The 26108-nt window shown below is 43.1% G+C and overlaps 1 protein-coding gene and 2 non-coding genes across 3 annotated transcripts in view; 1 reads left to right on the top strand and 2 right to left on the bottom strand.

Moving 5' to 3' along the window:
- LOC126279034 (uncharacterized) overlaps positions 1 to 26108 on the top strand; it is a 587657-nt gene that overhangs the window by 343809 nt on the left and 217740 nt on the right. The window lies entirely within an intron of this gene.
- Positions 3124 to 3195, bottom strand: Trnap-ugg (transfer RNA proline (anticodon UGG)). Its single transcript has one exon. It is a non-coding gene; the product is annotated as a tRNA-Pro (tRNA).
- Positions 19736 to 19807, bottom strand: Trnap-ugg (transfer RNA proline (anticodon UGG)). Its single transcript has one exon. It is a non-coding gene; the product is annotated as a tRNA-Pro (tRNA).

Here is a 26108-nt window from a genome sequence, read left to right as displayed (position 1 = left end):
GGCTTTAAAGCGTGGCGCTCATCTTCTCTTGCTTATGTGTATTCCTTTCTATTTTAAGCCATTTGAAACAGGCAGCAACGGCCCGGAGTGTCATATTGCTGTGACAGATTAAGTCATAGAAATGAAGTGAAGCATATAAATACCTACAAGTATCCGCTACGTGTTTTCGGGAGACTATACCTCCATCATGAGGAGAACTTATTTAAATTAACAACCTACGCTGCCCAGAAACATTGTTTTACAAATATTCGGTCTTTTTAATTTAGGTAAATCCATCTGATGCTGAAAGAGAAAATTCCACAACAACGACCATGGTTAACTCTAACATGTTTGCATCTACTGTAAACCACAAAAAGTAATCACAATAATACTGTTACGTTGTATAGAATAATAAAGTTATTGGATACCTGCAACTATAGAGCGTGTAAGCAGAAACTTGTAGCGTAGTCGTGCCTGCATGCTACACTAACGTCGGACAAGCACTCACGCCGTAGAATCATTTTCTGTTTACATACAAATTTGAGGAGCAAAGCGAAGGGTATGCATGGAAGTACAGCGGTGAATTTTGGTACTACAAGAGGTGCTGTACCCCATAACGCCTTTGTTCATTGTTCATTCTTTTAAATTCCCTCGAGAGGTAAGTAATAAAGACGCTAACAGGTTCTACGTAGTGTTGTAAGTGCTCAGTTTCTAGCATTAAATAAAAGCTGTCCCCACAGGGATAAGAACATTGGTATTCGGTACTTGAACCTGTTGGAAAGTAACGGTCATGTTCACTGAAATATAAAAATCTTGCAGAGTGCTGCTATTTCCAGTGTATGTCCAGTATGAACTTGGGTGAACAGATGGTGTGCTATATAGGCAGTTAACAACACTGTATCGATAAAAGCTACCGTCAATGGCTTTAAATACTGAACAACTGATACTTTTTTCTACATCTTCACGCCTTCATACATACTGCTTAAGCCACTACATTTCCAATCGAAAATGGGGCGACGAAAAAAAATGACTGTTTTATGTTTCCGTAAGAGCCCTGATTTCTCATTCCTTGTTTCAGCGGTCCTACGGGAGACATGTTGGGGGCAATAGGCTCATTCTGCAGTTTATCCGCGCGAATGCTGGTTCTCTAAACTTCCTCAACAGTGTTTCGCGAAAAGAACGGTTTCTTCCTCCTAGCGATTCCCATTAATTTTAGATTTCAAGCGTATTGAACTTATGAAGGTAAAGGGAGTGCAGACACGGAAATTAGAACATTCTGAATGGATTGCATTTTGAATTAACTTGAATGCACACTACTCAAAGTAAGATACTGCAGGATGAGAAAAAACTTCTTTCTGGTTTGATGGACATGCTGGTAAAAAGGAAATCGCATTGTAGAAGGTACACATTCTGATAAACACAATCCAGTTCTCTAGGCTAACTCACGTTATTAAAGAAAGACTGTGGTTTGAAAAATTCATTGTGGCATTTAAAGAATCACAAGGAGAGTTTTCTGAATGTTTTACGAACACTGCCAGTGTTACTACTGTTTTGTGTCTGTTTAAAAGACTGTGTGCCATTTCAGTTGAAAGCGCCCCCGTGCATATGCAGACATGGCTAATCGACCTGCAAGGTAATTCCTTTTTCGTTAAAACTGTTCAGGACGTCTACATAGCTTTCCTCAGGTTGTTTCCACGTCTCCAGAGGTTGCAAAATTGCTTCAATATTTCGCTCAACATAAGCATGTGAAAGCCGTTTTTTCAGTTATCAAACTAAATAAGTCATGATTACATGCCAATCTGAGTGCGAAAATCTGTGAAATTGTCTGCGTCTGCCTGTATGCCGACAGTCTGTAGCAGACAAAAATTATATGTTTCAGCGCGCCAAAAACAATTAAATAATTCTGAAAATTTGTTTTGTTTATGATCTTTGTTTTAGAGATAGATGGCAATTTGCCCCGCCTCACACTCAGACAGAATGGCGTGGTGGTGGGGGAAACGCATACCGAGGCTGAGCGCTACATCACTCAGGCCAGCGCACGGCTCAATAGCCTAATTCTTGGCCACTCCTGGCACTGGTGATACAAACTGCAGCACACTCCTAATTTCACATCATTAAAAGTCACGTTGTGCCACATGGCTGCATCCACTAGATGTTTTTAGTTAATTGCACCAGTTACTGTATTCCAACTATAGGAAGCTTTAGTTAACACAGACAAGAGGAGCTATGTTTAATGAAAGTATAAATAACTCCACATAGTAGAATACCATAGGTGCAGCACTTCTTAAAAGTAAGTTTTAAGATCAAGGAAAATTGTTTGCTTAAGAAAGGCCGATGCTGTCTTTTCTATGTTGTGCCTGGCCACCACAATCTTCACACACAGAAATCGCATTCAGCACCGTGTTAGCCACAGACATATCAGCTACGCGGGATTAGCCGAGCGGTCTGGCGCTGCAGTCATGGACTGTGCCGCTGGTCCCGGAGGAGGTTCGAGTCCTCCCTCTAGCATGTGTGTGTGTGTGTGTGTGTGTGTGTGTGTGTGTGTGTGTGTGTGTGTTTGTCCTTAGGTTAATTTAGGTTAAGTAGTGTGTAAGCTTAGGGACTGATGGCCTTAGCAGTTAAGTCCCATGAGATTACACACACACACACACACACACACACACACACACACAGAGAGAGAGAGAGAGAGAGAGAGAGAGAGAGAGAGAGAGAGAGAGATATCAATTTTGTGGCAGCCTGAAGAAAGTCGGAACATGTAATGGACAATGATTACTAGCATGTGTTCTCAGGACCAACTGTAGTGAAATCTCAAAACTATTTCCCCATTCACCAAGTAACTAATAGACGGCCCACCAACTAGCTCAGGATCTGGATAGACTGTTGTTTATTGTCTTATTTTATTAGAATAGGGTCTAGGATTCATAGCGGACGTACATCTTAATGATTAGCACACCGGCATAGGTCAAATATAAAAGTATACCAGCCTATATGATGATTAATGAACGCTACATACACTAAGCGAGAGTAACGACCAAGGATTTGTGAGATATATCCATTTATTTCATTCTGTTACTAACTACACGCTACAAAACTCTCAGGTGGACTGCAGAGTTTGTTATTATAATGTGACAAAGGAAAAAGTAAGGGCTCAGCCGGGATTTGAACCCGGGACCTCCTGCACCCAAAGCAGGAATCATACCCCTAGACCACTGAGCCGGCTGTGAAAGTGTTATTTGATGCATGCTTCCGTTCACAGTCAGCAAACACATTCCAGTGCCTCTCGTGCTGGTCTGTGAGTCACGAAGCAGCCTGGGTCTCTCGCAGGGAGATGGTTCGCTAGCATCTGTGTTAGCGGAACACTTTCCTTTTCACCAGGGGAAAGAAACTGAGTTAATATTATTTTGCCACTTTCAACAGGTAATGAAAATGTTATGTACAATTGGTGAGACATAACGAGAGCACCCTTGCCATGTGCCACTGAAGATGACTCACGAACGTTATCTCTCGTATCTCGCGAAGTCAACCGCAATACTGAAATAATGTTACCAACGATCATGAAGGCTGTTCGTTTACAGTTCACTGTCTTTGGTACTATGTTCAATTGACTATAATGTTCGCTTATTATTCAGGAACTGTTGGGTTACGTGCATAGTTACAAAGTGATTCCGATTTCTGGCGTTCTCCAAGGTAGTGTTATAGGCCCTCTGCTGTTACTTATCTACAGAAACGATTTAGGAGGCAATCTGATCAGCCGTCTTGGTTGCTTGTAGATCATGTTGTCGTTTATCGTCTAGTAATGTCAAAACAAATTGCAAAACGATTTCGAAAAGGCGTATGGTGCGAAAATTGAAGAGGAGAGATCATCCATATGAATACAAAAGGAATTCATTAAACTTCGGTTACACGATAAATCAGTCAAATCTAAAGGCCATAAATTCAACTAGGAATGACAATTACGAACAAATTAAACTGGAAAGAACATACAGAAAATGCTCTGGGGAGGGAGAATCAAAGACTGGGTGTCACTGGCGGAAGACGTAGAAGATCTACTAAAGAGACTGCCTACACTATGCGGGTCCGTCCTCTTTTCGAATACTGCTGCGCGATGTGGGATCCTTATCGGATAGGATTAACGGAGTACATAGAGAAAGTCCAAAGAGCAGCAGCACGTTTTGTATTATTGAGAAATAGCTGAAACAATTCTACCTCCAGAATTTGACCAGCGTAGGAGAAAAGGTGTCAAAGTGCTCGTCATATCATTAGAATGTGAGTATTGTCCTTATTTGATCTCTTAATTGCTCTTAAATGTCGTACTATGTGACGGCTTAAGAGATTGCTTCATCGTCCGTTCCGCTCGACACCGTCGTGATGCTTTACGAAGACAGCATCTAGAGTCACTTTGTCTCCTCCCGCCTCTGCCAAAAACATTGAAACTGGTACAGTCTACTCACGCCGTTCGGAATCACCTAAAATGCACAGTAACATATCACTCGCAGAGAAGTTGCCAATGCGCGTGAACTCGGGAAACCATGACAATTATGGCGACATTAAAAACAACCTGTGTGTATTATTATGCTCATTCTCAAATGTGATATTTTCTACCACCTACCAATGAAAATTACAGGAACGTGGGTTATCAACCGCGGAAAGAAGATAGATAGTTAAACGTTGCACACCGTAAAGATGGATAGTATTATGCATCACTAGACCAACCGCCAAAATGTCACGAGTGAGATACTTGTTGAATTTTCCCAATTTTTTGTACAGAAGAAGTGTTATTACTGTTTAACTTAGTGGAACCTCAACGTAATTACAATCTAACCAACACGAAAAAATAAGTTACACTTATGTGCCGCTTATGAGCATTTGTTTTGTATCAATGGCCTAAGAGACTTGAAAGTTCTTTGGTCTCATCATGCATAATGGAACTGTGCAGTAGGCCTATTATAACAATAAATATTAGCAAACCACTCGAGTTTCATACTATGAAAGGGTTTCATACTGTGGAAAAAACTTGATGAGGTTACTTTAATGGAAACGAAGCTTAAATAAATAGTATACAATATCCTTTGTAAGCTAAACATTGTTGATGTATGTTCTATTCATTTTTATGAAACACAAAATAATTGAAACTATACACATAACATTAAATATGTATGCTTGGAGAATTTTTTAGCCCTTTCGTAGTTGATGGGATACATATGTCCCATTAAAGTAATATGCAGTTTTGAGCGTTGAGACGTTTGTATCTCGTATCTGTCTAGTGCTAAAATGGAGCGAGATGCATTCGGAACTTGGAGAAAAACACTGCGGACCATGGGGTGGATGTATAGAAGGTTGTGAACGATCAAATCACGCGGCGTGTGTTTATAGGTGGCAAAAAGCATTTGTTTCACGAAAATCATATCGAATCACCATCTTCTGAACTTTATGAATGCCTCAAGTAACTAATTGTGATTTCTTACACATTACGGACATTGCTTTGAAATGTTACTACACGCCTCAGTAATTTTGCTGGTTTGTATGTCGTGGGACATATATCCCCCGGAAAATTTCATAGAATGTAGGAAACAATGGTGTGTGCTATGACAAAGCCATCTTCAACTGTTATAATGAAAACATCTACGTCAGGAGAATAAATGTATTTTGGTACTGATTTTTGTACTTTTTTCCATAATTGTCGTCCTGATAAAATCATTCTAAAATTAAAAATGTAACTCTGAAAACTTTGAGTATATGAAAAGTGCAATGTTGCATCCTTTTCCACATGACACTTTGCTGATCGGATAACTGACAGATCCAGTTCAGAGGTCGGGTAAAGATAGGGGGTTAAAGAAATGTGAAGCGACCACCGATTCGTAGGTTGGTTTGAAGACCATGGTGTTTACAGGGCCTGATCCTAAGGGACAGGAGACGATCGTATCTTCCTCTGTCCTGTGATAGCCGGCCGGAGTGGCCGAGCGGTTCTAGGCGCTTCAGTCTGGAACCGCACGACCGCTACGCTCGCAGGTTCGAATCCTGCCTCGGGCATGGACGTGTGTGATGTCCTTAGGTTAGTTAGGTTTAAGCAGTTCTAATTTCTAGGGGACTGATGACATCCGATGTTAAGTCCCATAGTGCTCAGAGCCATTTTTTTGTCCTGTGACTGATCCAACCAATTGGGCGTAATTCACCAAACGAAACTATGATGCGCTTGAACTAAACAGATGAAGCTGTTAGCAAGCTTAGTGTACATGAAAAAAGATTGCTAGATATAACGTCTCACAATCAATGTTGCTGACCTCTCTGGAAATGCGTGCGATACTGAAGAATAGGGACTAATATGCTCTAGACAATACACAACACAATTAGCTCTAGAATTCTTTGTTGTGATTAAAATAGGCAACGCCTGAGTATAAGACTGATCAAGATAGAAAATGAGAGAGTTCTCGAAGTGGCGGGAAGAAGACAGATTAAAGATACTAAAGATATATTTTATGATATCGCACAAAGATGGCGAGAGTAATGAAGAGCTGAACATAAGCTGGCTGATAGGCGAAGCGAATGACGACGCACGAACGCAGACATGTGAGGTACCGCTTTTCAAGGTGAAAAGTTCAGTCTGGCACAGTAAAGTGTCAAAAGGGAGAAAGAGAAAGAAAAGACACTGAATCTAAGTAGATCACCTACAGAAAAAGACTTGATAAGATACAGCGAACATTCGAAGCAGCAATGTCAAACAGGGCAGCAATGTCAAACAGAGACAAGCAGGAGTGTTACTGGAGGTGACAGATAATAAAGAACGAGGTTTACAGTTTGTCTCACAGACGTCGTGCTGGCTGGGTAGTATCAGTCGTCACTGTTTCAGAGAACTATGCGAGGTTTACCAGAAGTATTTAAGGGAACTAATAAAGATCTAATTCACGATTCATACAAGGGGATACAGGTCACAAAAGCACGACGCATAAATGAAATGTAGGCACGTGGCATGAAACACACATTACTCTGAATACTGTTTCCTATTAACAATTATTTATCTGGAAAGAAAACACCGAATTTTTCTGGCTATTACTAAAATAATTCCACAATTCAAAATAATTATTAAAATACCAGTACATGGAAATTTTGCCCCTTCATATGACGAAACACAAGCTCTCTCTCTCTCTCTCTCTCTCTCTCTCTCTCTCTCTCTCTCTCTCTCTCTCGCACACACACACACACACACACACACACACACACACACACAATGTCATGTCACCTAGTAGACTCCGTGTGTGTGTGTGTGTGTGTGTGTGTGTGTGTGTGTGTGTGGGCCCGCGCGCGAGCGCGCGTTTATTCCCACGTCCATTTCACTTTTTTATGTAACAGCTGTTTTCGTGTTAAATTACGTGCTTCGCGACTGACACATTGTTGCAAGATTCCCAGAACAACCTAGTAAAACGCACGCGAGGATGTCCCAAAAGCTTCCTTTCATTCAACTTTCTACATAGCCTCTAACACCCTCTGTCAATACGTGTTTCAGGAGAAGGCGAAGGTTAGTGTTTAACGTCCAGTCGAAAATGCAGATTAGGGCAAGATGGGGTAGGAAATCGGCCGTGCCTTTTCAAAGGAACCATGTCAGCATTTGCCTGAAGCGATCTAGAGAAATCACGGAAAACCGAAATCGGGATGGTCGGCCGCTGGTTTGAACCGTCGTCCTCCCGAATGTGAGTCCAGTGTGCTCACCACTGCGCCATCGTATTTGAGAAGCGCTCTGCGATATTGCGGCTTTTTTTAACTGTTCATCAATGCTTCTACAACTGTTTTTTCATTGCCACAGGGGCATAAAAGAGAAATGAAATAATTCTTACCGCAAACGTCGTCAGCTGCTGTCAGTTGGTGGTACGCTCACCTATAGACAATTCTTCAGTTATACTAATAGGAAAAGTGTCTCTAGATGCGACAACGAATTGAGATTCCATGGGTAACACACTATTAAAAGTAATCTAGATGGCTTTCAGAGAATCTTTATTATCTCAATTTCTTGGTAATACTATCACTCCTGATAAAATGAACGTAAATAGATTTCAGTGTTTTGCTATTAGCGGTGGTAATTTAAGAAAGTAAGATAAAAAACGATAATGAATAAAACCATGACAGGGATAATATTATATAATAATCACAGTTACTCCGTTTCAAAGAGTAAACAGCTAATTTCTACGGCAAAGAATCGAATTACTAAAATTTACGTCACGCATACTACAGTAATTTGTTGTTCCTGTCTTATTATAAGTAATAATGAACAAAAACGGCCAAAAATACACTGCAGTAAGCGGCGCGGAGTCACGGATTGCGCGGCTGCTCCCGGCGGAAGTTAAGACTCCTCCTTCGGACGTGGGTGGGTGTGTGTTGTTCTTAGCATAAGTTAATTTAAGTAGTGTGTAAGTCTAGGGACCGACTACCTCAGCAGTTTGGTCCCTTAGGAATTCACACACATTTGCACTTGTTTTCACAGCACCTCAAGCAGGACAGCCTACGTGCGTTCTAGTTGTTTTGGGATACCTATCGGTTGGTTGTTGAGAGGCTTTTGAATGTCAACAAGTGCACTTACAGGGTTGAACGTCAGAGAATTCCTCAGTTTGCTGTGCACGCAGAAAAATGCCGCAATGATAAATAAGGCAATGCGGTGTATGAGTTTGATGTTTATCGCTCGACTTTTTGGCTAGGAACTGATCCTTGGCGTGGAGAGATGTCCCGGAGCATAATCAAATAGCAAAGATCATTCGCTTTTGTGAACACAGAGTTGCTGCTATCTGAATTTCGATGAAGCCAAACGTTTGTCTTTATAAATATTGGTTGAATCAATCAGTTCTTTGCACAATCAGTTCTTCAGCATGTATAATGCAGTCGAAGAACATAATGACCTTTTTTAATGTTCAATTTCACGGCTCTCACCTTGCATTTGGTTTCTTCGCATTAGCTGATTCACCGATTCGGCGTCGGGAATTGATCTTATTCGAAGCACTACGTTCCGTCACCGACGATGATGGGAGTCATAAAATCAATTAAATTTGCTGACACTTTCATTCGTAAAACTTTGCTTGTGAGTGAGCAAAAGCGACACAAGTTTCGCATATTCTTCCCCAAGACGTTGTGAAAAAATCTGCAATCATTAGACACACAGTGCGTTGCCCCCGTGTTGGTAGTGAAAGGGTGTCAGTTCCTTGGGCTATCATCCAGGGACTGTTAACTGTTGCGAAGTCGGTTGTACAGAGCGCACAAAATGACTTGGCCCGTACTTGTGCAGATGGCCTGTATGGGGAGGGGTAAACTGCAGCGGTGAGGGCTCCACTGCGAACGACAATCGTGCGGTAGTAGAGATACAGTTCGACAACTGAAACTCATGCATTAACGTATACACTGAGGTGGCAAAAAGTTATGGGATGCCTCCTAATTTCGTGTCGCTCCTCCTTTCGCCCGACATAGTGCACCAACTGGACGTGGCATGGACTCAACAAGTCATTGGAAGTCCCCTATAGACTGTTGAGCCATGCAGCCTCTATAGCTCTCAATAATAGTGAAAGTGTTGCCGGTGCAGGTTTTTGTGCACTAACTGACCTTTAGTTTATATCCCATATATATTCGATGGGATTCATGTCGAGAAATCTGGGTGGTCAAATCATCGGCTCGAACTGTCCAGGATATTCTTCAAACCAATCGTGAACACTTATGACGCAGTAAGAATTTATTCGATCACTGTTTGGAAACTTGAAGTCCATGAATGGCTGCAAATTGTCTCCAAATAGCCGAACATAATAATTTCCAGTCAATTATCGGTTCAGTTGGACCAGAGGACCCAGTCCATTCCACATAAATACATCCCATACCATTATGGAGCCACTACCATCTTGCACAGTGCCTTGTTGACAACTTGGGTCCATGGCTTTGTGAGGTTTGTGCCACCCTCTAACCCTACCATCAGCTCTTACCAACTCAAATCGGAACTCGTCTGACCAGGCCACCGTTTTCCAGTCGTCTAGGGTCCAACCGATACGGTCACGAACGCACACGGCGATGTCCCGCTGTCAGGAAAGGCACTCGCGTCGATAGTCTGCTCCCATAGCCCATTAACGCCAGATTTCGCCGCACTGACCACACGGTACGTTCATAGTATGTCCCGCATTGATTTCTGAGGTTATTTCACACAGCGTTGCGTGTCTGTTAGCACTGACAACTCTCTGCAAACGCCGCTGCACTCGGTCGTTAGGTGAAGGCCGTCGGCCACGGAATTATCCGTGGCGAGAATTAATGCCTGAAAGCTGGTATCTTTTCGGCACACTCTTGACACGGTGTATCGTGGAATATTGAAATCCATAACGTTTTCCGAAATCGGTTGTCCCATGTGTCTACCTCCAACAACCATTTCGCATTGAAAGACTTAATTCCCGTCGGGCGGCCATAAACACCTCAGAAAACTTTTCTCATGGTTCACAAATGACAACTCCGCCGCTGCACTATTCTGCTCTTTTATACCTTGTGTACGCTATACTACGTCAATCTGTGTAACATAACATTCCATGACTTGTTACCTCAACTCAGTTATTTCGCTTAACTCGTCTGCAAACAATAGGAATAAAAGGTATGGTAGAACAACCAATAATTTGACAAATATATATGTTCAAAGTCAACAATTCCTTAATGCAATACCGGAAAAGAAATTATCGCGTAAATAAAGTATTCATCACACGGAAACAACATCTACCACGCACTGCTAGAAAGGAATCTCATAAAACAAAAAGCGGTAAGGAATCTAGCGTAGTGGGCATTGTTGGTACGATACTGACAATGCAAAATACAGAACATATACAACCAATCTGACAATATTACCTCCCGATGCGTGATGACTGTGGTGTGATATAGTAGAGCAAAGAGAGAGCAGCGAGAAATCTCGAAGTGTGCAGGTAGGTAGGCGATCTTCAGCTGAAGTGACTGTCCCTTCAGAATAATAATATTGATATACTGCGTGCGGCTCAGTGGCCGAGTGCAAGCCTTTCAATTGGACACCACTTGGGTGACCTGCGCACCCCTAATGTACTCCGATTATCCACCTGTGGAAAAGGGAGCTACCGTTTAATGAAATACTGACCACGTTTTGCTTCTGACGATTCCGCTCATCATTGAGAGATGAATGCAAGAGTAAAGGCAGATAGGAACTTTCCGCCATTTTACCCCATGACCTCTTGGTTTCCAAACACTCCCTTCGCCGCTAGACCACCAGGCTCGACGTCGGAACCCTGGGATAAAATCAGCCAGCACTCACAACGAGACAGCGTTTCTGCGACGGTGCCACATTATGTTGCGGGATCACACACAACTGACTTCTAACAACAATCGTCGGAGTAGGCTTTCTAAGATTGAACATTTAAAATGTTTCTACTAAAGCTTTTTTCCCTACCTTCTTTATCAAAACTCGATTGAAGCTAGCTACTCAAATCCCCAACAACGACACAAGTGACACGCAACAGCGAGAAACCTCGTCGGTTCTTCACACCTGACTCCACATGTCCGAAAAAATATAACGGTCGCTCAGCAAGACAACCATAATCTAGGTCCGACAAGCGCTCCGATGTAGATTTCGTGTTTCTTCACTGGACAAATAATTTCGTAAACACTCCGGGAAGACTAGGCGTATTCCATTTGTGTGCTTATCAGTGTCTAGCTACGTGAAACTTGCCAATTGTTATTTGATTATAATTCTTGTGGGGCATTCGGCAGCAACCGGTTAGCTGAAGAATAGGAGTCGTCTAGCGCCAAGACTAGATATATTACTCTTACATCAAATGGATGGCTGAGAAACATGCTGGTGTTAATAAATGTTTTGTAGTTTCTAGATATCCAGCTGACCGGCGTGTAACATAGCCAATCTGTTACGGAGCAGAGTGATGTAAGCCAGTCTTTAAACTTTCAATAAAGTTACTCTTCAAGGGTCACTGATTTTTCGATAGTGTCATTCTCAAAACCCTCATTATTGAACAAGTAGCTATTTTCACTTAGACCATTATGATTCTCAGCCATCCAGATAAAGTAGTCACTAACGTTAAAAACGATTACATAGCTTTGTATTGTTAATACGCTGCGGCATAGCGTTCAAAGACATAACCTGTTCGTTATTTGCCTTGCATCTGCTAAAATCTCTATTTGTTGCTACTAAGGAGAATAAAAACATAAGTGAAACCTAGTTTCTCTGGATGGCGCGCAAGATAAGGTTACGATTGTACTCTCGGTTGTACAGCAAATACATAACTAACATTTTAAAACAATCCCTTAAAAACACAATTGACTCTATCACGGCTGAAGGCCTTATCACAGAAAAAAATTCCACCACCAACAATAACCTAAAACAACGAACGGCTGAAGGCCTGATTTAGAAGTCAGAAGAACAAGTCCATATTAAAACAAAAACTTCCTTTTAAAATAAACTGTAAACACGGCTGAAGGCATTATTATAAAATAAGGGAAATCAATACTCGGCTGAAGGCGACAAAAAATTTCAAATAACAAACGGTAGAAGGCCTGCATTAGAAGTAAGGGAAAACAATTCCAAAGATCACACATCTCAACAAATAGCTTGCTTTTAAAACAAGTTTGCTTAAAAGAAAGACTTATTGTAACACGGCTGAAGGCCTTATCACGAAAGAAGTGAAATTATTTGCTCGGTTGAAGGCCACACCAACGATAATTAGAAAATTTCAGATATCCTTGAAACAACATCACAATCTAAGGAATCAGGCCAAGCGGTTCTCAGCAAGTGTTCCAAGGGTCAGCCTGGGAAGGTAACCCAAATATAAGGTGAGACAGGCAGCCAAGAGTTGTGCTCACGTAATAGGCTGGCAATCTCAAACTAGGGGCAGCTTAAGCGCCGATCGACCGACTAACCAATCCGGCTAACGTCCGATTACCGGTGCAACGATGGTTTTATTATTATTATTATTATTATTATTTTTTTTTTTTTTTTTTGAGGTAAGGGCGAAGAGACAGACAGCACATCTTCTGAAAACACCCAAGGCCGAAGGAAACACTAGAACCAAAGTAGACCCCCCAAAAAAGTGAGCAGTACAATATAAGAGACTGTCGAAGTACACGCCGTGTCGAACAGCATAAACATGCCGAGGAAAGGTACACAGCTGGAAAAGTACGCTAACCTCCCGGGCAGGTAAACTGAGACATTTAGCGGCCACAAGGCAGAAAATACCGCTGGTTGCACTTCACTAATAAGAATAATACTGAATTCAATGACATAACAAATAGAGAAAGACGGCTCCAATATTTAACCGCCTCGAAACACTTCACTCGTTGCAGCCAGGCTCAGCGGTCCTGGGAGCAACAACCTGCCGACCAAAGGCGAGATTTCAGAATGGTCAGGGTTCCATTAGCAGGTGACTCTTCACTCTACTTAAACGTCCAGGGTACGGTGTGCAACGAAGTCGTCGCTCTCGCGGCTACCCCTTCTCGATGCGGCAGTAGCAGAACGTAGCCATCGGCTCAGTCTTGCCCACACACTGCACCGACCTGCTAGCTGCTGCGCCCAACCGAACCGATGTCCGTTCGCAACCCCTCCAAATCCACTACGCAGACAGCATTAAAATAACTGCTCATTCAAAACCACTAGATACACACGGATCCGGGAAAACAATTCCACCCTCGACACACGACGACCCGGAAATACCACAGGCCGCTCCAAAGATGGTACCACAGTACACGCTATCGATAAGTGCTGCTGATGCTGCCACTCACGGACTGACAAGGCGAGCAAACGTAGTGGCGCCAGCGAACACACTAAGAAAACGAGACGCCACTATCGCTATTACAAGATGCCAAGCTATGAACGGCATCAACGCGAGCCGCACACGGCTCAATAAGGAAAGTAAATTTTCAGCTGACGACGAAGGTGCGACCCAGCAGACAGGATGAATCACACTCTCGTCTATGGACAGGAAGAAATAAACATCCAGCTTCGGTGACTGTGAGAACCTGTGGGTTTCCTGCTGTGATTTTCTCAGCATGACGCCTGTAGACTGGAACATCCTCATACACAAGTGTAAAGCCATGTCCAGGGTATTTTTATTTGAAATTTTCTGCGTGCAAACTATCCTGTTTCATTGCGCAGCAATTCATGTAATATCGACATTGACGATCTCTCTCCATCCAGGGCTTAAGCTTAGCCTCCGCGCTCTCACTGAGAACTCGTGTGTATTTACGTACCAGTCGCTGGGAAGCCACTGCAATAAAAAGACACCCGGCTCTGTACGTGCTAAGAAAATGTTACGCCGACAGATGTGCTCACGGAGCGGAAAAGACTTTCTAAGGCGCATGAATTATGCAAAGATTCGCACTCTGCAATTCCGGAATGTCGTTCTCAATAGTCAGTCGCCAGGGGAACTAGTTCAGTCACGGCAGTTGAACGAAACTGTCGCTTTTTGTGAAAATCCGCATTGCCATTTCGAGTGTGGCAGCTTGTTACTGAGTGTAAGCAGGTTGCGTTATAATCAAAACTGTTCGCGAAAGTAATCAGTGTTGGGCCGTACGATGTAACAGAGAGAGAGTACACGAAATGTGCGTCCGAAGACGAGCTCTCGGTTTGCCTTACGCTCCCAAGTCTTTGATTTGGATATATTTCCTTTAGCAATTCATATCGTAACGCAATTCATATCGTAACGACGCTGTCGAAATAAACAAATATCACATGATATTGCTGGCTGGGGTATCTCCTAGGACAAGGATGGCGAACCAATGCCAAAGTACCAAAGTTCGTTTTGAGCGGGCTATTGATGCCAAGTGTCGTCACAAAAGTAGACGACAGAAGTAGGCGGCAGATATTCGCTCATGGTCACTGAAAGTCAAGGTGTGCTCAGGTTGTATTAGTAATAATACACAGTCATGCACTGTTAGATCGCATAGGCTGGCAGCTGTTCCAACAACGATGACATCCGACTTCTACCATCAAGTACAATTCTGCCAAATTATCGCGACAAAACAGAGGTTACCTCTTTGTTTATGTTGCGCTCTTACGTCCTGTGCTGCAATATTTAGCACCTACCATCTTTAAACTTACGAGTAGTATTCGACATAGTTTGCCAAATAAGCAAAAGATGGAAAGCGAGTGTAAGAGAGAATTTAAAACTTCGTGGACTCAGAAATATGGCATGATTAATAAAGGTAATAAAGCGGCGTGTGTTTTATGTTCCGAGGCAGTCGTATGTAGAACATCATCTATAAATAAAAGGTTCTGTACGAAAGGGCTACTTTTGGTTGCAAATAAAGAGAATTACTGTGGAAGTATTTAGTTTTATTTGCATCAACCAGCGAGTCCAAATTACTATGCACTATCAAATCATGAAATGTGCATGGATTCATGGACTATCGTGCCTACACAAGCACAAGATTAGCAAGAAAAAAAGTATAAGGGACGTTCAAAAAGAAACGGGCCGGAGTGTGGAATGCGCAAACCGGTGACAGAAGGGTAATATAGTGGTGTGTGTAACGAGGTGTGGTTCCGAACAGAGCGAGGAAGTTCACAGCCCGTCGCTAGAGAGCACGCGTGCTCGTCACGTGACTACAGCAGCTTGCATCAATCGTCCAACGCTGCCAGTCGCATTGCAGTGACACGGAGGTGACAACAGGAGAGCAAATGGGTATTGTTCGTTTTCTGACAGCGGAAGGAGTAGGAGGAACGGACATTCGTCGACGAATGTCACAAGCGGTACGGCGAACACTGCATGTCCCTTGCAAGGGTCAAGAGTGGCACAAGCGTTTCAGGGAAGGACTGGTGTCCTTACCCGATGATGCACGGTCTGGAGCAACATACTGCATTACCGATGACATCGTCTAGCTGGTGGATGCACGCATTACCCAGGACCGCTGAACCGAGCGATGTAGCGCAGTGGTTAGACACTGGACTCGCATTCGGGAGGACGACGGTTCAATCCCGCGTCCGGCCATCCTGATTTAGGTTTTCCGTGATTTCCCTAAATCGCTCCAGGCAAATGGCGGGATGGTTCCTTTCGAAGGGCACGACCGACTTCCTTCCCCGTCCTTCCCTAACCCGGTGAGACCGATGACCTCGCTGTCTGGTCTCCTTCCCGAAAACCAACCAACCAGGACCGCTGAGTGACAGTGAAATCCATAGCCGCCGTGGTCGGATTGAGTGTCGGAAGTGTTCACACCATCGTAAAGGAACGACTGCACATGCACAAAGTGTGCGCCCAATAGGTGCCCCACGGTCTTCAACCACACCAGAAAGCACGTCTTGCTCATCTGCAGCGCTATGCTCGGGAAGGGAATGCGTTCCTGGCACGAGTGGTGGCTAGAGATGAGTCATGGTGTCATCACTTCGAACCAGAATCAAAACGACAAAGTCTCCAGTGGAAGCATCCAGGATCACCCTCACCATAAAAGGCAAGGCCATCCACAAGAGTACAGTGAAGGTTATGCTGACGTTCTTCTTTGACCAAGATGGCCCCCTTCTGATTCACTTCACAGCACGGGACGACAGTGAATGCCCAGCGTAACTCGCAAACCTTGACCACCCTTCGCCAAGCGATCAAGTAAAAACGAGCAGGCAATATCACTCGTGGGGTCATTCTGCTCCACGACAATGCAAAGCCCCATACAGTGAACACAGTCGCGGCACTCCTGCAGAAATTCAAATGGGAGGTTCTCGGCCACCCTTCATACAGTACGGACCTCTCTCCCTGTGACTATGCCATTTTTTGGTCCCCTTAAAAAGGCTCTGAGCGGCAAACGATTCACCTCGGACGACGACGTCCAGCTGTACGTGCAGAACTGGTTAACATCGCAACCCTGCGAATTTTATAAGACAGCCATTCACCGCCTTGAGTGACAGTGGGACAAGTGTCTCAACAGCTAGGGTCAACACTTCTAACACGCACGTACTGATTGCAGTAGATATGCCTCCAAAGCACCTTATAATACGCAGTGTCAAAATTTAGTTCTACGATTGGTTTGATGCTATTCTTAATCCAGTGGAATTCCTAAAGCAGCTTTGTACTGTATTCCCCGTAGCCAAGAGAGAGAGAGAGAGAGAGAGAGAGAGAGAGAGAGAGAGAGAGCGCTCTTTGCTCCCAGAACGTAACATTAGAGAAAACTGTCAAGAGACTAATTCGGCAACAGAAACGATTGAACGGAAAGCTTTTCAACATTTGCAAGAGAACAGCTGAGGTAACAAAAATAGCAGTTTATTACTCCATTACAAATGCGAGGAAGCGTCAAGTATGGTAAAACTATTTAATAATGTCACCAGAAACAGAGATAGTCTCTCGTTCTGACTAGCTATCAAACTTCAAAAGTTCTCACGAACTGTCACTGTAGTTTCTGGAACACTCCAGGGATTTTCTTAGGTTCTAGCCAAGTCAGAGCTCATCTTAACGCCCTCCACTAAGGAGGTGCAGTCCGCTGTCTTTGTTCCTTCCCTCCATTATTTATATGCAGTATCCGGACGTTACACTGGGGCTGCCACTTCAGTCGTATGTTGCGCTCACTGCCGACTTCGCATTCGATAATTTCGCACCGTCCAGGTAGTTGGCGCTAATGTGGTTGCTTTACTCTAGATCTTGATTCATACATCTTATCCATCAAGTAAAACTGCACGTGAATCCTTCGTAGGCTTTACAGCCGACCAATATGGTATCTTGCTGGCAAGTCCTTCACATTAGTCATACGTCGGGAATCGATGCGGAATATAATGTCACAATTAACTGAAGACTCAATTCCAAAACCACTACTTATTCACAAAACGTTTAGTTGCGCCTGCGGCCATGTGGCATACGTTCAAACATGTCAAAAAGGAAATACAAACACCTAGCAGAACGTAAATGTACCGTAAAACCCTTTACCTCTATGGTGTGACCTCATACTTTATCTTTAGAGTCCAGTGTTTCCTAGCCCAAGTACATGTCACGTAAAGTGCTCATGTGCGTGAGTTTTAAATACGTCGTTGGTGTATGTGTGTGTGTGTGTGTGTGTGTGTGTGTGTGTGTGTGTGTGTGTGTGTGTGTGAGAGAGAGAGAGAGAGAGAGAGAGAGAGAGAATTTTACGCTTTACTGGAACACTACCAATTTGGCATTTCCTGAATAGAGATTTTTTCGACATGCTGGTGTATTCAACGCCAGCCTTCGGCACACTGCTTACAATTAGTCGATAATTACGCTCAGCAGTACGTGTAGAAAAAAGACAATAAAAACTTGACAGCCTGCGACAACTGCGGGTAAAAGATTCACAAGAGGCCACAGTAAAATTATGTTGGATACCGGATAACTGCTTCGATAGTACGCAAGTACAGATGATAAATCTGATGTTTTTTTTTTCTATTGTGAAGTACGTGTCGTCGTGATGCGACTCTTCTCTTGCGTCGCCAGAAATAAGTGTGCAGTTTGTAGCCACTCGTCAGCCCGTAAACAGGAATTCTGTGTAGTGCTCAACAAGACACAGTGAGTCTTCCCACGCCATGGTATGCCAGACAAGAAGCGCAGCAGCTTCAGGAAAGCTTCTCACAATTAGTCACGGCCGTCGCGTTATTTCTGCAGGTATTGACGTCGCTGTAAAGATGCTCGCACGGGAATTTAAGTTTGCAGAAAGGTCTGACACACAGTGTGACTTGTAGGATACTTCATTCGCGCATGAATGTTGCTAACTGTGCCGGGAAACAGGTGAAGGAACTACATTTCTACACCTTAATGACGAACTTGCGTTGCAAGTCATTTCATCGTTAAGGGAAAACGCGTCTAGGTAATATGGTAGATTAGTTAGCAGCTATCGTGCGATGACAAGAAAATCGTAAAAGCCAATGGGTCACAATTGGATAATCTGAACTTCGTAACACATCATTCGATGCACTGCGCTCAGTTATTTTAAGTTTGCATGAAACGCACAGCATACCGGTAGCGAGTTCAATAAATGAAGCTTGGCTCACTCTTGTTTTTGCATATGCTGGACTGTTTTTCCACTATTCAGAGGCTTTTCATATTAGTACCCGTTATATTTCAAGTTCAGGGTATTTACATTATCGTCTAATATAAATAGCTAATCTTCCGTATCCGGTGTCAACTCATTAAAATCTGTCTGGGTGTACCATCTTATAAGTCATGCCACCTTTTTACTTTTTACCCTGAGGGAGGCCGCTGCAGCACCGTAAGAAACATGTTTATTTTAAAAGATCGGTAGTATACCAAGAAAGATTTAAATGAAATGACATGAAAATTATTGAAATACTGATGATGGAAATCAGAGAAGTAAAAAAGTGAAATCCTAGAACTGCACGTATTATAAACCTGTAGATAAGTCAACTTTTACACCGACATCGACATTTTCCATTGCTCACACTTAATTGCGGTGCCTAAAAATAAGCGTCTGAAGTACAACAAACTTGCTACAAACTCAAAAGATGTGCGTGCACCTGACTGGATGGAATACGCCGCGGTGACACATCTTGTATTCTGTATAGAAGGGTTACACACCAGTAGAAGTGGGGTGAAAGCAGATATTTCCTAGGGGATTCGTGCTTCGTGAAATATAGAGGCGGCACATACATATCTGGCATCGGTCCATAGCGACTCAGCCCAGGGTCACAAATGTAACGTAACTTAACATTTACTATCGAGAACACGATACTGCAGCTTTCTGCCTCGACAAATCGCATCGGAGCAGATGTTTCGAAGTAAACGTTCCATAAACGCTTGCATACGAAAGGAGGAGAGTGGGATGTGAATAGAATAAAATGTAAGGGCTCAGCCGGGATTTGAACCCGGGACCTCCTGCACCCAAAGCAGGAATCATACCCCTAGACCACTGAGCCGTACATGAAGACCTTGTGTGACGGTTAAAAGCTGTAGCAAGCTTTCTATAACGGGACCGTCCTTGAGTCGCGATAACATCTCGCCTTCCGTCCGGACCCAAGTAGCAGTACGTAATCTGCAGTTTCTCCAACGATTGGAAGCAAAATTGTTAATTTTACTGTTTGCTATTACCTCTGTATACAAAGCATATTATTTCATTTAATTTATGCACGGTTCTTTGTTGCTCGTTTGACTGCCGCGTTTCCTTCGCATAGGCTGACTACTATTGTTCAAATACTAATCAATCAATTACAGGATGTAAAACGAAACTGTTTACAGTGTTCCACAGTGGTCTAGGAGAAGTCGAGACGAACCAATTAATACAAGACACTTGTGATCTATCAAGCCATGGACACTCTTAAACTGGTCTAGCAAACAACAATTAAGCTACAGCGCATGAGCACCGCGCAATATTTTGGCTTAAATCCTACTTACATACAAGGGTAATCCCGAAAGTAATGTCTCCTTTTTTTTGTAAGTATATAGACCTGTTTATTTCTGCAATGGTTTAGATCAGTTTACAGGTTGAACATTTAGCTATTTTTCGACATGATAACCATTTCTGTCGATGCATTTTTGTAGACGCTGTGGCAGTTTTTGTGTGTTCATGTCATACCAGCTCGCCGCCATGCTGTTCAGAAAGTTATGAACCTCTTCTTTCACCTCGTCGTCGGAGCTGAATCGCTGTGACCACAATTAACGCTGAAAGGTACTGTGAGACTCTGAAAAAACTCAAACGGGCAATTCAGAACAGGAGAAGAGTAACGTTGAGCAAGGGCGTACACATTTTCCATGACAACGCTCGCCCACACATCGCTCGGCAAACCGTTGCTCTCCTGCAACATTTTCGGTGGAACATAAATCACCCACCTACCTTATAGTCCTGACTTGGCTCCCAGTGACTATCACCTGTCCCCTAGATTAAAAGAACATTTGGCCGGAAAGCTATTCAGCTCCGACGACGAGGTGAAAGAAGAGGTTCATAACTTTCTGAACACCATGGCGGCGAGCTGGTATGACATGAGCAAAGAAAAACTGCCACAGCGTCTACAAAAATGCATCGACAGAAATGGTGATTATGTCGAAAAATAGCTAAATGTTCAAGCTGTAAACTGATCTAAACCATTGCAGAAATAAACAGGTCTATGTACTTATAAAAAATAGGAAACCTTACCTTTGGGCTTAACCTCGTATTAAAAACGCCTTGTTCTTGCTCACATAAAATGTACGAAGAGTGTTCAATAAATAATGCAACACTTTTTTTCTGAAAGCAGATTGGCTTTATTCACTATTCGAGTGCACCACATTATTCCCCACTTTTTGGTACAGAACCCTATTTTTCAACATACTCCCAGTTCAATACGACGACCTTACACAACCACACTGGGGAAGCCTGTACGCCCGCATGTTACTGTTTGTAACGTCCCCTTAGAAAAATTAATGAATGATTGTGCTGATAAACATCTTATGTTATTTGATTTTCAAACAGCTGAGCAAAATTGAGCGTACTCAGACATTCACTAAACTGACACATAATATTTTTAGCGCAACGCAATCTGACCTTCAGTAATAACAATAACCTATACCTTTCATGAATTCTTACCTCACAAAAATCTTCGTTACTCCAAGTACTGCAATACAGCGAGCGCCAACACTACCAGCTAAAGGGTTCTCACTACTGAAGGCACTAACTACTGATATGCATAGTTAGCAAATGAAAGATTTTGATAGAGAACAAACAATGTATTTACCTTATAGTGTTCAAAAGTCATTATATATATATATATATATATATATATATATATATATATATATATATATGTGTGTGTGTGTGTGTGTGTGTGTAGGGCTATTACAAATGACAAATGATTGAAGAGCTTTCATAAATTCACTGTAGCTCCATTCATTGACATATGGTCACGACACACTACAGATACGTATAAAAACTCATAAAGTTTTGTTCGGCTGAAGCCGCACTTCAGGTTTCTGCCGCCAGAGCGCTCGAGAGCACAGTGATACAAAATGGCGACAGGAGCCGATAAAGCGTATGACGTGCTTGAAATGCACTCACATCAGTCAGTCATAACAGTGCAACGACACTTCAGGACGAAGTTCAACAAAGATCCACCAACTGCTAACTCCATTCAGCGATGGTATGCGCAATTTAAAGCTTCTGGATGCCTCTGTAAGGGGAAATCAACGGGTCGGCCTGCAGTGAGCGAAGAAACGGTTGAACGCGTGCGGGCAAGTTTCACGCATAGTCTGCGGAAGTCGACGAATAAAGCAAGCAGGGAGCTAAACGTACCACAGCCAACGGTTTGGAAATTCTTAGGGAAAAGGCTAAAGCAGAAGCCTTACCGTTTACAATTGCTACAAGCCCTGACACCCGATGACAAAGTCAAACGCTTTGAATTTTCGGTGCGGTTGCAACAGCTCATGGAAGAGGATGCGTTCAGTGCGAAACTTGTTTTCAGTGATGAAGCAACATTTTTTCTTAATGGTGAAGTGAACAGACACAATGTGCGAATCTGGGCGGTACAGAATCCTCATCCATTCGTGCAGCAAATTCGCAATTCACTAAAAGTTAACGTGTTTTGTGCGATCTCACGATTTAAAGTTTACGGCCCCTTTTTCTGCTGCGAAAAAAACGTTACAGGACACGTGTATCCGGACATGCTGCATAATTGGCTCATGCCACAACTGGAGACCGATAGCGCCGACTTCATCTTTCAACAGGATGTTGCTCCACCGCACTTCCATCATGATGTTCGGCATTTCTTAAACAGGAGATTGGAAAACCGATGGATCGGTCGTGGTGGAGATCATGATCAGCAATTCATGTCATGGCCTCCACGCTCTCCCGACTTAACCCCATGCGATTTCTTTCTGTAGGGTTTATGTGAAAGATTCAGTGTTTAAACCTCCTCTATCAAGAAACATGCCAGAACTGCGAGCTCGCATCAACGATGCTTTCGAACTCATTGATGGGGACATGCTGCGCCGTGTGTGGGAGGAACTTGATTATCGGCTTGATGTCTGCTGAAACACTAAAGGGGTACGTATCGAACATTTGTGAATGCGTAAAAAACTTTGAGTTCTTATATATATATATATATATATATATATATATATATATATATATATATATATATATATATATATCAGTTCATGAAATCCAGTCTTACAAATTTACTGTCTCTGTCCAGATCATCCGCTCTCAATACTCCGCCATCTCTCTCCCCACATCCTCCACTGCTGGCAGCTCACCTCCATCTGCGCAACGCAACGCGCTGTTCACATACAGCTGCCCAACACTACAATGGCGAGTATTACAACAATGCCAACCAGCCACAGACTGCACACAGCACAGCCAGTGATTTTCATACAGAGCGCTACGCGGCGTTACCAATAAAAATACCTAAACAGCCTACTTACACGTTCTATTGGTCAATGTCGGAGGCAACATCTTGCTGCATCAGTGACCTCACCGTCATCCACGTAACAGCTTCTCTCGGAGCGCATCCTTCATTGAGCCAAAGAGATGAAAGTTGGGTGGTGCGAGATCCTGGCTATAGGGTGGCTGACGATGAACAGTCCAGGAAAGTTTTGTGAGGACCTCTTGCGTGCACAGACTTGTATTGTCAGGAAGAAGGAAAAGTTCTTTTGTAGCGACGAACATGGCGAAATCGTTTCTTTAAGTTCCTGAGGGCAGGATTTCAGAGTCGATCGTTACACCAAACAGCATAACCTCTTCAGAGCCCCAGTAGACCGGCGCCGTGACTTTACCAGCTGACTGCGCAAAGAGGAGATGCAGCGCCACTCCGTGGATTGCCGTTCGGTTTCCGGTTCGAAGTGATGAAGCCATGTTTCATCGCCTATTCGACAAAAAATTGCCTTGTAACGCGCAAGCAGTTCCGCTCAGATGGTCCTTCGTTACCCTTCACGATCATCTATTAGGCAGCGAGGAACCCATCGGGCGCACATCTTTGATTCCCCAGCTGGTAGATGAGTGTGTCAGCACTAGAAACAGAGACATCTAGTTGAGGAGCGAGATGTTTGATCTGTCCATCACCTCGAATGAGTGTGTCCGCACGTTACAAAATTGCAGGATTCACACTGGTATGGGGCCGGCCGGCATGCGGGAGATCGGACAGGACTGCGCGATCTTGTTGCGATGATGACAGGCGATTCGCCCAACGACCGGTCGTGCTTTGGTTCACTGCCAGGTCTCCGTAGACATACTGCGAGCGCCTATAATATCTGCGATGCTCTGGTTTTCCGCCAAAAGAAACTCAATGACAGCTCTCTTCCTGGAACGCATCTCCGTTACAGACGCCATCAAGGCTCCGTACGGCGTCGCCACCTATCAGAACTTCATGAAACTACAGGGGCTGAAGCGAGAATATTCCATGATGTTCCACAACAAATTCCGCATTTTTTTTTCTACCGAACCTGGGCGAGAGAAAAAAGTGTTACTTATTGAATGTCCCTCGTATAGTTGTATAAATTTAACCTCAAAATATTCAGAATTTTAATAGCATTAAATTAACAATTAAACAGTTTTGTTTGTCTGGACTCCTTGCTACGAAACTGCAGTGCTTGTAGGGATTAAGTTTTGATCAAATTACAGTAGTAATTAGTTTTTGCATAACGTTTATAAAAGCCTTTTCTTTCATTAGGCTCACGGGAATGTTTAAATCAGTAATTTTAACGAAAGAGCCGGTGGTGTAAGAGAGATACTGCAAATCTTGCGCTTGCCGTGTAGTTTAGGGAGCTTTTGTACATCAATTTCAGGTTGTTTCCCGGCTTTATAGGCCGCAAGTACCCTCTGTCAAATTTTTCGTATCGACATCGCCTACACCACTATGGTATGTTGTAAACAATTACCGTTTACACTCTATATATCCGCGCAACACAATTCGAATCTAATTCCAGGTCATTTGATAAGCAGTTCTGGCACCTTCCAGTTCTTGTTTGTCTGACCTCTTCTATTAGGAGTTCTGTAGGTAACCACTAAAATTATGAAGAGCAAATAAATACCACACACACACACACACACACACACACACACACACACACACACTATATATGATACATCATAGTTACCTAAGAAAATAATTTTTGAGTGAGAATTCATATTAAAATGATTTGAGCGTCCGCAGTGGCGGTGAGTGTAAATTAATGACTACCAACTAACAAAGCTAATACTGGCATTACTTGTACGACTGCAGCTGCAGCCACTAATAGTGATAATAGTAATAATTGTGACATTAATAGCAATGATGATAGTGGCAGATAAAAGAAGAATTTTTAGGTCTACAAAATGGATGTGGAAATAGGGATATACGAAAGTACGTGTGCGTTCAGAGACAATGGTAGTCTTATTATTGTTTTAGTAGATGCGTCATTACCTGTCTTCTGAAGCTGGATGAGTATTTCGTTCTCTAATATAATGCAGTAGGTTGTTCCAGAGTCGGGTTCCTGGTACTGGCAAAGACTTCGAGAAGGTGGCTGGACGATGAGTTGGAGCAGAAAAGATTCTGCTCTGATGGGAGCGGGTTTTTCTGCTGTGTTGTTCAGACAAGGGCGTTAAGATTGAGAGGAGATATGAGGAGCACTGTACGTGGATCCGACAGTAGAGAAGACAAGACGATATGGAAATCTCTGTGCTTGTCTGCATGCAGCCAGGACAGCTGTGCATATGATGATGAAAAGTGATCAAAGAGTCAGACATCACAGATGTAACGAACACGTGCATTTACGATCAGTTCCAGGCGCCGTGAGCTTTACTGAGAGACGCCTTTCAGGGTAATATCGCTGTAATCAATCATTGGTAGTATAAATGTTTGTACTAGTTTCTTTTCCAGGTCAAGAGGAAAGAGTTTTGTATATTTTTGTAGGGCATGGAGAGATGCTGATGCCTTCTTGCACAGCGTTTGGTATTGCAACACCCGAGACTCACGAAAACCACAGGAGAATTTCCTTACAGTAACATTCCTAAAAGTCTCCACTGACGTACTTTCGTGGACATTATGAGTGTGATTAAGCTGGATGAAATCCAGTTAGATGACAAAGCCAGATGGCTAGACAAAGCAAATAGTCTGAGCTGTGATTGATATCAAGAACCTGCTGCATTCGAAGTAGGATTATCATCCATAGTTCACTGTTTGAAGTATAAGAACGAGGTCAAAAGATTTTGGAAGCTGCAACGCGTTTTCCTCAACGAGACTGTCCCTAGACCACGTAAACATCACAGGTCTC

The sequence above is a fragment of the Schistocerca gregaria genome, chromosome 1 (genome assembly GCF_023897955.1).
Source record: "Schistocerca gregaria isolate iqSchGreg1 chromosome 1, iqSchGreg1.2, whole genome shotgun sequence".
NCBI lineage: Eukaryota > Metazoa > Arthropoda > Insecta > Orthoptera > Acrididae > Schistocerca > Schistocerca gregaria.
This window is presented reverse-complemented; position numbering and strand designations above follow the sequence as displayed.